Source organism: Portunus trituberculatus, chromosome 34 (assembly GCF_017591435.1).
Source record: "Portunus trituberculatus isolate SZX2019 chromosome 34, ASM1759143v1, whole genome shotgun sequence".
Lineage (NCBI taxonomy): Eukaryota > Metazoa > Arthropoda > Malacostraca > Decapoda > Portunidae > Portunus > Portunus trituberculatus.
The window spans coordinates 12,012,326-12,029,633 of record NC_059288.1 but is presented as its reverse complement, the minus strand read 5'-3'; the positions used below and the strand labels follow the sequence as shown (position 1 = coordinate 12,029,633).

General features: G+C 45.0%; 1 protein-coding gene and 1 long non-coding RNA gene across 2 annotated transcripts in view; both read right to left on the bottom strand.

Annotated features, from left to right (window-relative positions):
• Positions 1 to 17,308, bottom strand: part of LOC123512657 — a 357,957-nt gene that overhangs the window by 300,665 nt on the left and 39,984 nt on the right. The gene's annotated exons all lie outside the window — the stretch shown is intronic.
• On the bottom strand, positions 14,234 to 15,191 carry LOC123512661. Its single transcript, XR_006677156.1, has 3 exons — positions 14,916 to 15,191; positions 14,837 to 14,870; positions 14,234 to 14,413 (listed from the first exon to the last, which is right to left on the bottom strand). It is a non-coding gene; the product is annotated as an uncharacterized LOC123512661 (long non-coding RNA).

The following is a 17,308-nucleotide window of genomic DNA, read 5'->3' as shown; positions in this document are numbered from 1 at the left end:
GCACATCTTCCCATTTTCTTTTGAGTGCTGTAGGAGTAATTCAGACAAATCTGTTACTGCCTTCTAAACTTAAACATTGATAATTTTTCATATAACTAACAATACTAAAAACATTTCTTTCAGGTAAATAACGCCTTTGACCGTTGGAAATATACTGAAGTGTGTAATTACTACCTAATTAAGAGGGAATTGCTAACACTACTTTATATATATCCCTGGAATCATGCCAAGTCTGTTTTTTCAATTTGCCAAACACTCTTTCATAAATAGAAAATGTCAAAATCTTTCAAACTCCAACTCCCCTCGTGACTTCTGGTATCTGGCCAAAAACATCAACAACTTTACTTCTTCATCTTTCCCTCCTTTATTTTATCCTGATGGCACCACTGCCACCTCATCTGTCTCCAAAACTGATCTCTTTTGTCAAACCTAAAAACTCCACCTTGGATGATTCTGGGCCAATGAGGCACGAGTGATAGTTTCTCCTTGTATTAAGTTATGGCATCTCAGTGAGGCTTTCTTTTCACTCTTTTTGTTGCCCTTCGCTAGTGCCCCTTTTGTCATATAGAAAACATCATTCAAGCTCTTACCACTGTCTCTTATTCTCCCTCCTCCTGAGAGTCATACCACTAATTTTGGAGCAGGTGGGCGGTGTGGTGATGCCAATTCGGGTGGTGTGTGGTGGCGTGGCAAGGGGCACTGTCTCCGTCGGGATGGTTGGCGTTGATGAGGTAGAGGCACGAGCTGCACTGCTCACACCCACTCTGGAGCAAGGCTTCCCGTCCTCCTCCACCCCAACTAGTGCCACTGTTACCTGGAGATTGGTGAGTACTGTTTGATAGATTGATAGATGAATGGATAAGCAGATAAAAAGATAGACAAATAAACCCGCCTGCTGATCATGTCAGAGTCCTGCACCTGCCCACCAGATTCACCGGTCCAAGCACATCGAGGGATCTATGTGCTGGGGTGTGAACGAGGCAGTGGCTTCATCCATCCTCGGATACAACAACAGCTCCAGACCCACGACATTTCCCTCCTGCACCATCCACACTCCCACCACAGCCACAACCACAAGCCCGGCCCCACCACTCACACCCTGGAGCAAAGGGAGTCGTCCACTTCAGAGCATGCGGAGTGGCCTGACAGTGGAGGAGGGCCCCACACCTCACTGGCAGAGGAGAACGTTGAGCACATCCTCTTAGGTGAGGAGTGGCTGCAGGGGAAGCAAGTGTACCAGGATTGCTCACTTAACACTCCTATGCTCTCTGCAACGTCCATCATTTCTTTTCATAATACAGGAATCCCAATCAAGTTTCTTTTTCTCTCTTTACTTTAGATATTCAATAGGAACTACTATTATGCAAATCCTTGCTAATGTTACACTGCTGACACTTGACCTCTGTTTCATTTGTGCAGAAAATGAGTCTGGGAGAAGCACTACATCCTCCAACACCACTGTAGGGGAGGAGGGAGGTGATGACTTCCCACTGCCACCCACCTGTTCCAACCTGAGAGTGATGGGCCACACCCTTGTCCTGGCCAGGTCCTCCTTCCAGGTGGTGGGGCTCCATCCCTTAACTTCCTACTGGTTCCTGCTCCTGCCTCACTACAAGGGTGTGTTGGGTGTGCCTTCCAACATGCAGTCTTTTACAACACCACAGGATGGTGAGCTTTTGGGCACATGGCCTCACCTGTGTTAGGGCTGGCACCTCAGTAGAGGATGCTTTTTTTTCTTTTTGGGTTTTGTTTTTTGTTCCCCTTGGCCAGCATCCCACATATATATAAAAGTTTTCAAGTGAACAAAGGTATGGTGTTAAGAGAAAGAAAATACTTGCCTTGTCTGTTAACTGAAATATATTCAAGGTTGCTTGCTTGTTTGATTAGAGTACTTAATGGTTGTAAATTAATAGCTCCTCTAATCAAGGAAATTCTTTAGAGACATTATCATTAGAATTTCTTCAGTATAATGAGAGATGCATCACTTAGCTCTGTTCCTGGTGTTGGCAGTGCCTGCAGGGTGGCCAGTGCTCTCAAGGTGGTGGGCCGCCAGAGTGGGGCAGGACACATATGCCCTCACCCTTTACTGGCGACCACTGCCCCCACACCTTGCCCACGGCATCATCAACAGGTATCAGGTGAGTGCTGGAATGTTCACCTCCACACACTTGTATAATTCACACACACACACACACACACACACACACACACACACACACACACACACACACACACACGGTTTTGATAAAGTACCACATCAGAGATTACTATGGAAAATTAAAAACATAGCTGGCTTACAGGGAAAATTACATTAAGCCCCCGCACTTGGCAAATTAATTAGTCTGGCGAAACTACCTCCAAATGCGAATTTCGCCAAGCACGAGTTCTTTATACCATATAAATTACCTAAAAAAAATGCCTCAATCAGTCTTTGGTCATTGCCAAAATCCTCTTTTGACCCCTAAAATACCTTTTTTCGAGCTGAAATAAAATCTTTTGCCTTCACATAATAGAACACATGTACAAAACATACCAATAAACAATAAATAAAGCTAATAAGACATGATATAAAAGTTATAACTCCCGTTTTTCCACCCGTTTCTCTCGCTCACTTTCATCCTTGCCGCCACCACCATTGTCCTTACCCCCACCGGTACCACCTGTTTCGCTGGTAGAGGCCTTGTTGGAGGTAAATTGCCAGAATTAGTTCCCATGCTAGCAGAACAGAGGACAGGACAAACAAAATGGCTGAATGGGCTCTCACTTTGCGTTCTGATAAGTTTAGAGAGAGGTCTGACGTCACCGGAGAGCCGCGTGGTTCGCCGTGCTGCCGCCAGGGGACCGCCAAGTTTTAATTCAAATCGCCAAGCGTGCACTCGGTGGTCTGTGGCCACCCTACCGCCAAAAGTGAATTTCACTAAGCTGAGATTCGCCAAGTGTGGGGGTTTTCTGTATATATTGGACTGAATAACAAACTTCTTAAAAGACAGAAAAATGAGATAAAGGGTGAAGAATCAAAATGGTGTAGAGTTATTAGTGGAGTTCCACAGGAAACAGTTCTGGCCCCAGTAATGTTCATCCATAGTATTTTTTTTTTCTTTTTTACGTAGGGAAGAGGGCCAGCCAAGGGCAAAAAAAAAAGAAATTAAAAAAGGCCCACTTGAGTGCTGGCTCTCTAAAAGTGCAAAAGTGCCAAAACCGTCAGCCAGAATTAGGGGAGCAAATGCCTCGATACCTCCCTCTTGAAAGAAGACAAGTTGTAGGAATTCGGAAATACAGATGCAGGGAGGGAGTTCCAGAGTTTACCAGTGAAAGGAATGAATGACTGAGAGTACTGGTTAACTCTTGCATTAGGGAGTTGGATAGAATAGGGATGAGAGGAAGAAGAAAGCCTTGTGCAGCGAGGCCACAGGAGAAGGGGAGGCATGCAGTTAGCAAGATCAGTAGAACAGTTACCATGAAAATAGCGATAAAAGACAGAGAGGGATGCAACATTTCGGCGGTGAGAAAGAGACTGAAGACAGTTAGTGAGAGGAGGGCAGTTGATGAGACGAAAAGCTTTCGATTCCACCCTATCAAGCAAAGCTGTGTGACTGGAACCCCCCCAAACATGCGAAGAGTACTCCATACAGGGACGGATAAGGCCCTTATACAGAGTAAGCAGTTGGAGGGGCGAGAAAAACTGTCGGAGACGCCTCAGAACACCTAACTTCATAGAAGCTATTTTAGCAAGAGATGAGATATGAAGTTTCCAGTTAAGATTATGAGCAAAGGACAGACCGAGGATATTCATTGTGGAAGAGGGAGACAGTTGAGTGTCATTGAAGAAGAGGGGATAGTTGTCTGGAAGGTTATGTCGAGTTGATAGATGGAAGAATTGAGTTTTTGAGGCATTGAAAACTACTATATTTTCTCTGCCCCAATCGGAATACTTAGAAAGATCGGAAGTCAGGCGTTCCGTGGCGTCCCCGCGTGATCTGTTGACTTCCTGAAGGGTTGGACGTCTCTGAAAGAACGTGGAAAGATGTAGGGTGGTATCATCAGCGTAGGAGTGGATAGGGCAAGAAGTTTGGTTAAGAAGATCATTAATGAGTAATAGAAAGAGAGTGAGTGATGTTACGGCCCGCCCGTAACATGCATTACTACCATCACCTCCTCTGCTTGTTACCTCGTTCGCCACCTCTCCGCCTCCCCTTCCACGTCACCGTCTCGTGAACCTTCCACGCCACCGTCTCGTGAACCTTCCACGTCACCGTTTCATGAAGCCCGGCTACTGTCCCGAAGTTGGATTCACGCGGCCCCTTTCGACTCAACCGAAAGTGTTGAGCCAGCTCTTGGTTTTCTGGATTGGGAGTTGAGATCCAAGCCTCAACCAGTGAACACAACGCCTCTTGGTTCTGCCGTGGGATCAACCATCACCCAGTATTTCACCACTGCGACACCGCATAAGTATCACTTCCCCTCGTCCGTGTTTTCCACATTGCCTCTATATAGGATTAGGATTATTGTTAGGTATTAAGTTGGGTTCTTTATTGTTGTATTTATTACTGTGTTATATGTATATGTGTATGTCATTTTCCTGTGTTTCATGTTATATATCTGTGTCTCATGTTTCTTGTTATATATGTGTCAATTTCATTATGGGTTATTAAAGTAGCTTTTAAAGTGACCCCTTTTGCATTTCCTCACCAGTTGAACCTGCAGTGTTTTTTTATTGTTATTGTTCACCGGCTCTCCGATGCCAATCTTACCAGTTTAACCGGTGAACGTAACAATTGGCGACCGTGACAGGACCATTATAACCCATGTTCAGTGTTCCATTTTTCCAGTGACTTTTTTCTGTGATTGCTTGTGTTTCTGTGGTGTTGTGACTCTGATGTGTTTTTTTTCTGTGACTTACTCTGCGTGTGGTTTAAATTTACCTTTGTGCGATCAAGCGGCTCCTTTTGGGTTAAACGTGCTTCGTGACTTTCATTGGTATCGCATAGCAGTGGTAGAGCAGGAAACCAGGTAGAAAGGCGTGTTCACCGATAGCACTTATCCCTATTTTTTGCACATAGGCAGGTGTGTAATAAGTGTTATCCAAGTGTTGGGATCATCATATGTTCATGCGAACCTTCAATTCCCTCACTTCGCGGATCATTTTTCTCGCTAGTTAGAATCGGCCATTTTAACTAGTCTCTCAGACTAATCCGCCTCCTTATCAATAACAAGTCTCAGTACAATTCGCTCCTCACTCTCAAGTCTCGTAACTAGAGTAATCCGGATCCCTCTTAATGCCGTAACTCTCTAGTTTACCCCCCTCATTAGTGATTGTACTCATAAGTGTTTACTTAAGTATAATCTAGGTAATTTCCAAGGTTGCCTTTATTATCACTCTGCCAAGTTCCTCACTTAAGTAATTCGCTTATCATTTTTTGTTTTTGTGGTTTAACATCGATTTAATATGGCTTCCGCTCAGTTTAACGTTGAAGATTTTTTGTGCCGACCCTTCTCTGGAACAACTTAAAGATGCTAATATAAAGAAGGACCAATGGAAGACCATCGCTAAACATTTTGATGTTCCCATCACGTCTCAGATGACTAAAGAGGTCATTAAGAATGTAGTTGTTGAACATCTAGTGCAAGAAGGTCAGTTGCTAGGAAATGCCATAGAAGAGTTAACTCCCATGTCAGCCTCTACGAGGACTATAATACACAGTCCCCAGGAAGAACAGGATAAGAGTAGGATAAGTCAGTGGGAAATTGAGAAGCTTAAACTAGAATACCGGATGCATGAAAAACAAATGCAATTACAGGCAGAAAAAGAAGATAAAGAGAGAGAATTACGGGAAAGACAAATGCAACTACAGGAAAAAGAAATGCAACTACAGGCAGAAAAAGAAGATAAAGATAAAGAGAGAGAATTTCAGTTACAACTTAGAAGGCAGGAGAAAGAGTTAGAAATTCAGGAGTTAGCCCTACGAAATGACGCTAAGTTTAGAGGGGAAGAAATAGATATAAAGAAAGTTAGCAAGCTTTAATCCTGCTACAGCTGCTCCGCTAGTTCCCCCTTTTGATGAATCTGATGTTGACGGGTCATTTCGCGCTTTTGAGAGCATTGCTCATAGGAATAAATGGCCCCAGGATCAGTGGGTGTCTCTCCTTGTCCCTAAGCTAGTAGGAAAAGCTTATAGGGTATACAACGGCCTTAGTGATGAGGTAGAATATGAAGAGATCAAAGGTAACATTCTAGACGCCTACTCTATCACTTCTGATGGATACAGACAGCAGTTTCGAAAGTATGTGAAACCAGAGTCTCACACCTATGTTGAATTCGCTAGTGAGAAACTAAGACAATTTAAGAAATGGTTAGCCGCTCTTAACATTACCACCTTTTCGGAGTTGCTCAATCTAATGGTCCTGGAAGAATGGAAGAACAAGTTACCTTTTAATATTCTGAGGCATGTGGAAGAACAGGGAGAGAGTGAGCTTATGTCTGCCGCTAAAGTGGCTGATGCGTTTGCTTTGTTGATGGGATCCCTGGGTAGTAGAGGTCGTGGTTCACTGTCTAATGTTAGGTCCTCCTTTGGGGAAGGTTTTGGGGGCGCGGGTGGTAAGCCAACCGGATTCTCGCCAAATGCATATAATTCCCCCCTGGTGTACATACTGTAAGAAGCCAGGACACACGATCCAGAAATGTAGACACCCAAATTGCAAGGGTTCTCAACGTCAATTTTCTTTTGTGGCCCCTAGACCTAACACATTTGAGAACAAGAAACCAGTGGCCCTAGCTAACCCTGTCAACTCTCCTCTAGAACTTTATGACTCGTACATGTATCAAGGTAAAGTGTCCCTGACTGATGGTAAAGACAAGGCAATAAATATCAAGGTTCTGCGTGATACAGGTGCTGCCCAATCCATCTTAAGGGAAGATGTCATCCCAAACATCAAGCAGGCTTTCACTGGGGAGAAGGTGATCCTTACAGGTCTCGAATCACAGCTCTCCTATCCTTTGGCTAATATTAGCTTACAGTGCCCGTTCATTTCAGGAGATGTTGAGGTAGCCATTAAACCTGGTGAACTGCCAGTACCGGGGGTACATCTTGTACTGGGTAATGATCTTGCGGGTAACTTGGCTGTTCCAAACTTAATTGTTCTTGATTCTCCCTTAACAGAAAGTCCCACTAAGACCCTGGACGAAACATCCCTCACTTCTTCCCAGTGTGTGCAGTCACCAGGTCTCAGTCCAAGTCCCCTGCCCTTTCATCACCTCCTCCACCAATGATTGCCTCTACTGACAACTTGTATAATGACATCATTTCAAAGGAGAATTTGATTAATGCTCAGGAACAGGATCTCACTTTGGCTAAGATCAGACATGTGGCCAGTGAGACAAAGGATATGTCTAAATTGCCTTGTTTTTATTATCAGGAAGGAGTCCTGATGCGTTCCTACAGACCACCTGAACTGAAACAACTAGACACCTGGTCAGAAACACATCAAGTTGTCATCCCTTGTCTGTAAGACCAGCCATTATAGAACTAGCTCATGATGGATTGTCAGGTCATCTAGGCATCCAAAAAACCTACAAGAAGGCTCTTCAACATTTTTTTGGCCAGGAATGAAAAGGATGTGTCACACTATGTAAAAACATGTCACATATGTCAAATTGTGGGTAAGCCTAACGAACGCCTTGTGCCAGCTCCTCTGACGCCTATTCCAGTTCAGACGGAGCCCTTCGAAAAGATCATTTTAGACTGCGTAGGGCCCTTACCCAAAACCAAACGAGGGAATCAGTATTTGTTAACCCTCATGGATCCCACTACCAGGTACCCTGAAGCATTCCCTCTTAAGAACATCACATCAAAGACCATTGTAAAACATCTGATACATTTTTCACCTCGGTAGGAATTCCAAAACAAATTCAGTCTGACAAGGGTAGCAATTTCACTAGCCATTTTTTCCAACAGATAGTGAATGAGCTAAACATCGACCATGTTACCTCCTCGGCTTACCACCCCAATCCCAAGGCTGTCTGGAGCGGTTTCACCAAACATTAAAATCCATGATGAAGAAGTATTGCTTGGAGCATCAAGGAGACTGGGATGAAAGTATTTCTTTCCTTCTCTTCGCTTTAAGAGAATCTCCTCAAGATTCTTTAGGTTACTCCCTTTTGAATTACTCTATGGTAGACAGATCAGGGGGCCTCTCAAAATATTAAAGGATCAATGGTTCACTCAAAATACTCCTTCAAGCCCCAGTGTGTCTGACTACATCAGTAACCTTAAGAATAAAATCAGTGAAGTCAGATCTTTGCTAAATCAAACTTCCTCAAATCTCAAACTAAAATGCAACAGAATTCTCTTCCCAAATCTGTCATGAGAAGTTTCAAACCAGGAGACAAGGTTTTACTTTTCTCCCACTCCAGGCAATGCTCTTCACAGTAAGTTCATGGGACCTTATGTTGTGGCTCAAAAACTAAGCCAATTAAATTATGTGGTCCACACTCCTGACCGTCGTAAGGATTCCCAACTAGTTCATATTAATCTAATGAAACCTTACCACTCCAGAGAACCAGAGGACGACTTGTCTCGCGCTGTACCTGTATGTCTGATAGGAAAGGAGTCTGGTCCTGTGCCCCCCGAGGAAGAGTCCGACATCGACTTCCTCTTCTTGTCACCTAAAGGACGCCCCTCAAACAGCCAAATCATGTCCAACCTGGATGAGGTGTTTCTTTCCTTAACACCTTCACAACAGTCTGATCTTAAAAAGTTATTGGTAGACTTTTCTGAAATCACAGGTGACCTTCCAGGAGTTTGTAATACTATCCAACATGACATAACATTAACATCCAACGACATCAAGCCTATAAGACAACCAGCCTATCGCATTTCACCCATTAAAAGAGACTTGATGAAAAAAGAGGTAGACTATCTACTCTGTCATCACCTTGCAGAATCTAGTATATCTCCTTGGGCTTCTCCCTGTTAACATCTAAGCCAGATGGTAGTAGTCGATTTTGCACCGATTACCGGAAATTAAATAAAGTGACGGTGCCAGACTCCTACCCATTGCCCTTGATAGAGGACCTTATAGATAGTATAGGAGTAGCCAAATTTGTAACCACTATAGACTTGCTTAAAGGTTACTACCAGATTCCCCTCTCGGACGAGGCCCAAATAATATCCGCCTTCATCACTCCCTTCGGACTATACCAATACACAGTGATGCCCTTTGGATTGTCTAATGCTCCCGCCACCTTCCAGAGGGCTATAAATTACATAACTCAGGACTTGGAGGGCAACATCTACTTCACCGACCTGTTCCTGGGCGGCACCTTCCTCACCTACGGCACGGAGGTCATCAACTTCCCCTGACATGGACCCCGAGAAGCGCATCGATCCCATGACACGCATCTTCCCCAGAGTCACCAAGTGCACCTTCAGGAAGTTCGGCCCTTCGGGAACCATCGAGACCCACGACACCATGTGTGTGCTGGCGGTTAACATCATCAACGAGAAGATCTACATTTTCATCTGGTTCTGGCTGGTCTCTCTCACCACCATCACCGCTGTCTGGCTCGTGTATCGCCTCCTCATCATCGTCTCCTCCGATGTGCGCTTCAAGCTTCTGCAGGTTCTTCCTTTGCGAGGAGCTGTGTCTGGTGGTGGGGCGTGGTCAACATCATCGCCGACGCCTTATCAAGATCTCCCGTCTCACCTCCTTCATGAGCCCATTACGGAGGTCTTAGGGGGGAGGAAATGTTACGGCCCGCCCGTAACATGCATTACTACCATCACCTCCTCTGCTTGTTACCTCGTTCGCCACCTCTCCGCCTCCCCTTCCACGTCACCGTCTCGTGAACCTTCCACGCCACCGTCTCGTGAACCTTCCACGTCACAGTTTCATGAAGCCCGGCTACTGTCCCGAAGTTGGATTCACGCGGCCCTTTCGACTCAACCGAAAGTGTTGAGCCAGCTCTTGGTTTTCTGGATTGGGAGTTGAGATCCAAGCCTCAACCAGTGAACACAACGCCTCTTGGTTCTGCCGTGGGATCAACCATCACCCAGCATTTCACCACTGCGACACCGCATAAGTATCACTTCCCTCGTCCGTGTTTTCCACATTGCCTCTATATAGGATTAGGATTATTGTTAGGTATTAAGTTGGGTTCTTTATTGTTGTATTTATTACTGTGTTATATGTATATGTGTATGTCATTTTCCTGTGTTTCATGTTATATATCTGTGTCTCATGTTTCTTGTTATATATGTGTCAATTTCATTATGGGTTATTAAAGTAGCTTTTTAAAGTGACCCCCTTTTGCATTTCCTCACCAGATGAACCTGCAGTGTTTTTTTTTATTGTTATTGTTCACCGGCTCTCCGATGCCAATCTTACCAGTTTAACCGGTGAACGTAACAGTGACAGGACAGAACCCTGAGGAACACCACTATTAATAGGTTTAGGAGAAGAACAGTAGCCGTCTACCACAGCAGTAATAGAGCGGTCGGAAAAGAAACTTGAGATAAAGTTGCAGAGAGAAGGATAGAAATCAAAGCTTTATGCCAGACTGTCAAAAGCTTTTGATGTGTCTAACGTGTATCATGATGTGGTAGAGGAGGTGGAGGCTGTGGCGTAGTGGATGAGGTGGTGAGCACAGAATCGGGCAGACATCCACGCATAGATTCGAATCCCACCATATATCACTTTGAAGCAATGCCATTTGTCGAGTGGTTTAAAGTTACCTACATGTCACCGTGATACTCAGGTTCGAGGTGGTCACACCAAAGATGTGCTTGGGTGGTGATATGGGCCTTAATATGGGTACCACTACGAATAAAATTGCCTGCGCCACTAATGGGTGGAAGTAGAACAGCGCTTCCCACATATACTCTTCAAGTATGCCTACAGGTGCTATAGGCCATAACATAAAAAAAAAAATAATAATAATAAGACCGTATGTAGAAGAGACTTTAAGAAATGTATAGTTTTCCAAACAGAAGCATAGCAACATGGAACAACTTGGATAAAATAGTGGTTCAAGCAAGAAATATTCCTGACTTTAAGGCTAAACTGGACAGATATGGAGACAGGATAGCAAGAGCATGGCTCTTTTCCTGTAAAACACAACTAGGTAAACACACACACACACAAACACACACAAACACACACACGGCCCGGTAGCTCAGTGGTTAGAGCGCTGGCTTCACAAGCCAGAGGACCGGGGTTCGATTCCCCGGCCGGGTGGAGATATTTGGGTATGTCTCCTTTGACGTGTAGCCCCTGTTCACCTAGCAGTGAGTAGGTACGGGATGTAAATCGAGGAGTTGTGACCTTGTTGTCCCGGTGTGTGGTGTGTGCCTGGTCTCAGGCCTATCCGAAGATCGGAAACAATGAGCTCTGAGCTCGTTCCTTAGGGTAACGTCTGGCTGTCTCGTCAGAGACTGCAGCAGATCAAAAGGTGAATTACACGCGCGGAGCCGTCGAGCAGGACGCACGCATCTGAGCAGCTCGCTGAGATTACTTCAAAAGGAGTTAGACCACAGGCCTAGATGTATGTATAGGGGGGAGAGGGGGCCATAGGTTCTCCTATCTCCAAAGGAAATAAGTGTTAGACCACATATAGATAATTAATGAACAACGAGAGAGAGAGAGATGGAACCAAGTAGCGCTGCCAGGCGCACGACAGAACCAAAACATACGGCGAGTGGGAACCAACGCATTATAGAAACCCCTATAGGTTTAAGAAAACTGACTGATGATAGTATGGATAAGGATTTCGCGGGTTTCCGGGATGAACGAAGTAATATGAGAAGACTTGTTTATGTAGAAAGGGAATTAAGAAACATGAAGGAGGTGATAACCAGTCTTATGGATAAACAAGACCGACTGCTTGCAGAAAACACACTAACATAGATGGTTTGTTATCAAGTACGTAATTGGAAGAGGAGGCAGGTGAAGAGAAAAGGAAAACTTTCTTTACTTTATCCTTCCTATAATCTTCCTTTGTCACTCACTCCTTTCTCCTTCCTTTGCTCTTTGTTTTTTTCTGTCCTTCTTTATTTTTGTATTTTTCTTCCATTTTCTCTTTATTTATCTTCCTTCCTTATTTCACTGCTTCCAATTTTCCTTCCTCCCCTCCTCATTGCTCTTCTTTTCCTTCTTCCTTAATTACTTCCTTCCTTCGTTCTTCCTTCCTTCTCTCTTTCTTCCCTTTCTTTCTAAGACAATACATTAATTTCTTCATTGTTTTCATCTTTCCTTACTTCGTTTTCTGTACATTTCTTCCTTCCTTCTTTACTTCCTTCCATTCTTCTCTCCTCCTTTGCCTTTTACAGCGGAAGCATCGACCTTTCCTCCTTTCCTCCTACATTGTCTCCATTTGTCTCCTCATCTACTTCATTCGTCATCTTTATACACTCTTACGTTTCTCCTCCTTTTCTTCCATTAAAACACTTCCCCCTCTCTCTCTCTCTCTCTCTCTCTCTCTCTCTCTCTCGTGCCCCTTCCACTCATCCTTCCATCCTTTCACTCTATCATTCAAGAAGTCACTCTTCCTCCTCCTCCTCCTCCTCCTTCCATGTAAAGACTCAAACATCATGTATTTTGTTCTCAGTTTCCTTCATTTGTTACTTCCGCCCTCCATCCATCCTTCCTTTCTTACTTCCTTCCTTTCTCTCCTCCTCTCCTTCAGTTTTCCCTCCAGTTACAGGAACTAACACAAAAGTAGTCTGCCTTGCTTTCCTTTTTTTTTTTTCCCTTTTCATTTCTCTCTCTCTCTCTCTCTCTCTCTCTCTCTCTCTCTCTCTCTCTCTCTCTCTCTCTCTCTCTCTCTCTCTCTCTCTTGATCATTTCTCTTTTCTTTCTAACATTTCTATCTTCGTTTTTCTTCTTTTCTCCTCCTCCTCCTCCTCCTCCTCCTCCTCCTCGTCCTCCTCCTCCTCCTCCATCTTTTTCTTCTTTACTCCATCCCTTCTCTGTTAGTTTCCTTCATATTCTTGCTTGATTTTAGTTCTTTCTTCTTTCTCAATCCAATTTTCTCATTTCCTCTCTGTTTTTCTCTCTCTCCAACTTTTTGCTGTCATTTTCCTTGTTTCCTCTTATTTTCCTATCTCTTTTCCTTGTTTACGTGATTTTAGCAATCTTCATTGCATCTTCTCCAACCTATTATCTTTATTTCCTTCTCCTCGTTCTCCTCGTCCTCCTCCTCCTCCTCTTTAAACTTTTTCTCCATGTCCTCTTCCTCATTTACCTCTTCTCTTCTCTTCTCTTCTCTCTCTCTCTCTCTCTCTCTCTCTCTCTCTCTCTCTCTCTCTCTCTCTCTCTCTCTCTCTCTCTCAGCTGATTAGCACCGCTGAAGGAAAAAAAGGGCCAGTTGGAAAAAGGCGAGTTGGGGTTCCTCGAATTTTTCCACTGACATACATGATTTGAATTTAGTTGAGGAAGCAATTAATGGGACAGAAATATTCTGCACTCAAAGTGACCTCAGGGCTCAGGCTGCAGGGCGACTGCGGCATGGTGGATGGCATCAAGCTGTCCTACAGCAGGACCTCCTGCTGGTGCTGGAAGAGGCGGCGGCTTCTGGCTGCCTTTACCTTCCACGGCAAGGAGACGGGGCTACACGCCGCCGCCCAGGTGGCGACCATCAAGCTGGACCGTCTGATGAAGAAGGACGGGAGACTCCAGTTACCGTGACTTGCTTTGCGGGTGGCACCCGTGTCTTTGAGAAGGAAATGCCCCTGGCTGACCTTCTGCGGGCTCTCAAGTGCACCGCCAGAGGGAACCAGGCGGCCCTCTACTTCTGCCTCGTAGGTGAGAAAAAGGGAAGCAGTCAGGCCTACACAGCGCTGTTCTGCAATGGCAAGCGGGTTGGGGATGGCGTCATTGCCGGCCGCTCGGGAGGGGTGCTCCGGCAGGCCCGCCTCCATCCCGAGGCTGACTTCCAGGACGCCCTGGACCAGGCCAGCACGGATCCTGAGGATGACTTCCAGGACGCCTTGGACCAGGTCAGCCAGGATCCTGAGGATGACTTCCAGGACGCCTTGGACCAGGACAGCACGGATTCTGAGGCTGACCTGGACGTGGAGAGTCTGGGTTATGAGGGTGACCTGGAAAGCGCCAGCCTAAATTCTGAGACAGACCCAGAAGAAATCAGTCTGGACTATGATGCTGACCTGGAAAGCGACAGCCAGGACTCTGATAACGCTCAATCTATATTCTGAGGATAACCTGTAAGAGGTCTGTCTAGATTAATAGGATTTTGAGGCTGACGCACCCTCACATAGGCAAGACCAGGCAGTAGGGGCAGGGTACGAGGGTGAAGGCGAAGCCTTATGGCAGAGCAGCTGGACATCCTTCCAGCCTGGTTGGTGCAGTGGTTGGCCGTTCTACTAACCTAACCTAACCTAACCAATGAAACCAACCTAACCTAACAAGGAAACCAGCCTAACCTAACAACGAAACCAACCAAACCTAACCAACGAAAATAACCTAACCTAACAACGAAACCAACCTAACAGCGAAACTAACCTAACAACGAAACCAACCTAACCTAACAACGAAACCAACCTAACAGCGAAACTAACCTAACAACGAAACCAACCTAACCTAACAACGAAACCAACCTAACCTAACCAACGAAACCAACCTAACCTAACAACGAAACCAACCTAACCTAACAACGAAACCAACCTAACCTAACCAACGAAACCAACCTAACCTAACAACGAAACCAACCTAACCTAACAACGAAACCAACCTAACCTAACAACGAAACCAACCTAACCTAACAACGAAACCAACCTAACCTAACAACGAAACCAACCTAACCTAACAACGAAACCAACCTAACCTAACAACGAAACCAACCTAACAGCGAAACTAACCTAACAACGAAACCAACCTAACCTAACCAACGAAACCAACCTAACCTAACAACGAAACCAACCTAACCTAACTAACGACACCAACCTGACCTAACCTAACCGACAAGAACCGAGGCTTCCACTGCCCGCCGCTACCCACTGATCAGCACGCCACCACTGCCCACCAATTAACACTAAGGCCTCCTTCACACCACGCCTCTGCCACAAGTGACTTTACTTTCTATTTTCTTACTCTCTATTTACATTCTTTGTATTCTACTTTTACTTTCTCATGTTGTTCCTTTTCTTTCCTTAATTCTTCCTCCTTTTTTTTTTTTTTACGTTAAGGCCTATAGCGCCAGTAGGCTCACTTGAAGAGTGTATATATAGGAAGCGCAGTTCAGCTTCCGCCCATTAGTGGCGCAAGCAATTTTATTTATAGTGGTACCCATATTAGGGCCCATATCACCACCCAAGCTCATCTTGGGTGTAACCACCTAGAACCTGGGTATCATGGTGACATGTAGGTAACTTTAAACCACTCGACAAATGGCAAAGTGTTTAATTAAGGCTGTACGTGGTGGTGGGATTCGAACCTACGCGTGGATGTCTGGCCGATCCCACGCTCACCACCTTATCCACTGCGCCACCGCCTCCTTATTACTCACCTATACCTATTACTACTACAACCATCACTCCCAGCACTAGCACCATTACCAATAGCAACAAGAATAGCAAAACCAAACAAACCTATACAACTACACCCAAAACACCTTCACCAACACAACCTGCAGGCGCCCCACAGACAGCAACGCCCTTTCCTTCCTTCCTGTACCTTGAACACGTTCTGTGAGAGGCGACACAGCTGCTTCTGTTTGGCCACGAGGTGCGTTAAGTCACCTCAATCCTTTACCCTTACTTCGTAGACCTATTCTACATGACGTGCTTCTAACCTTTTCCCTTTCAGTTTCATCTCTCTCTCTCTCTCTCTCTCTCTCTCTCTCTCTCTCTCTCTCTCTCTCTCTCTCTCTCTCTCTCTCTCTCCTCCAACCTATCCTTCATTTTTTTTTTCTCCATGACCTTTTCCTCTTTATCCTGTACCTTTTCCTTCTTTCCTCCTTCATTTTCCCTCCCTCATTCCTTTTGTGTGGTTATGTTGTTGTGTCGGTAATGAAGGTGTCTGGAGGGTTGGTTTCTCTGCATCAGCGTGTTTAACAAGGAGGAGGAGGAGGAGGAACAAGAAGAAAGATAAGGAATGAAAGAGAGGCACGGTGAAGAAGGAGAAGGGAGAAAGAAAAAAGGAGGAAAAGAGAGGCTTAATGAAAAGGATGAGGAGAAGAGAGAAAGGGAAGAGAATGCAGTAGGTCCTCGCTATACGGTAGTTCTTTATCCGGTAAATTCATAGTTACGGTATTCGGAAATTACTACCCTCGATTCGATATACGGTAAGAAAAATTCGCAGATACGGTATCCGCTCATGTCATCCAAGAGGGCCCTGCGTGGGGGAGCAGGGGTGATGACGTCATCCACACCACACCTCCCCGCCACTCACAGTACTAACTTTAACTTGACCACCCTTGGAATCTCTTATCTCTTCCCCTTCCCCCGTTTTTAACTGCATTACATGTTAATTACATGCATTACTAATTAGATGAATAAATGGAATATTAAAGGGTTTATTGTAAGCACTAATATATTCATAGTAATCATGGCAAACATTTAAAGCCTACTACCAGCGGTGAACCATGCAGCAACTGATAAAGGGCACAGATGGGCCTGGCAAACCCACTATCAGTGAATAGTGGAAGTTGTATAACATCAAGCACGCCTTAGATAACATCAAGTCATCTTGGGCACGAAGTGAAGACGTCTACCATGAACTTGGCGTGGAATAAAGTATGGCCAGAATGCGCACATGACTTCCCAGGCTTCGCTGAAGACAACATCGGTGCGATCAGAAATGACATAGTAAATCTGTGCCATAGGGCTGGCTTCGATGTTGATGATGATGATGATCATGTTCAAGATCTTTTGGAAAGCCATGCTGAATCTCTCTCAAATGATGAACTTATAGAGCTAGACAAGGCATCACAGGAGGCAGAAAAAGAGGGAGACGAGGAAGAACCTGTGCGTGGACATCAAAACTCTTAGAGAATGTCTCGGTGGTCTCGAAAAAGCTCTGAAAACTCTGAACTCTGAAGGAACGTGACCCAAATTCTGCCAGGAGTAGCAAAGTGGCTCATGACATAAAGAAAAGTGTCAAGATTGATCAAGAAATCTATGATGAAAAAACAAGAAAAACTAAACAGTCCTCCATCTACTCGTTCTTCAAGCCAGTCAGACATGCCGTCCTTGTGCTGACCCTGCTACAGGTGGCCCTTCCTCAATATTCTCTTTCTTCAAACCATTGAAACGTGCCGACCCCGCTACAGCTGGCCCTTCTACATCTGCTTCCGACA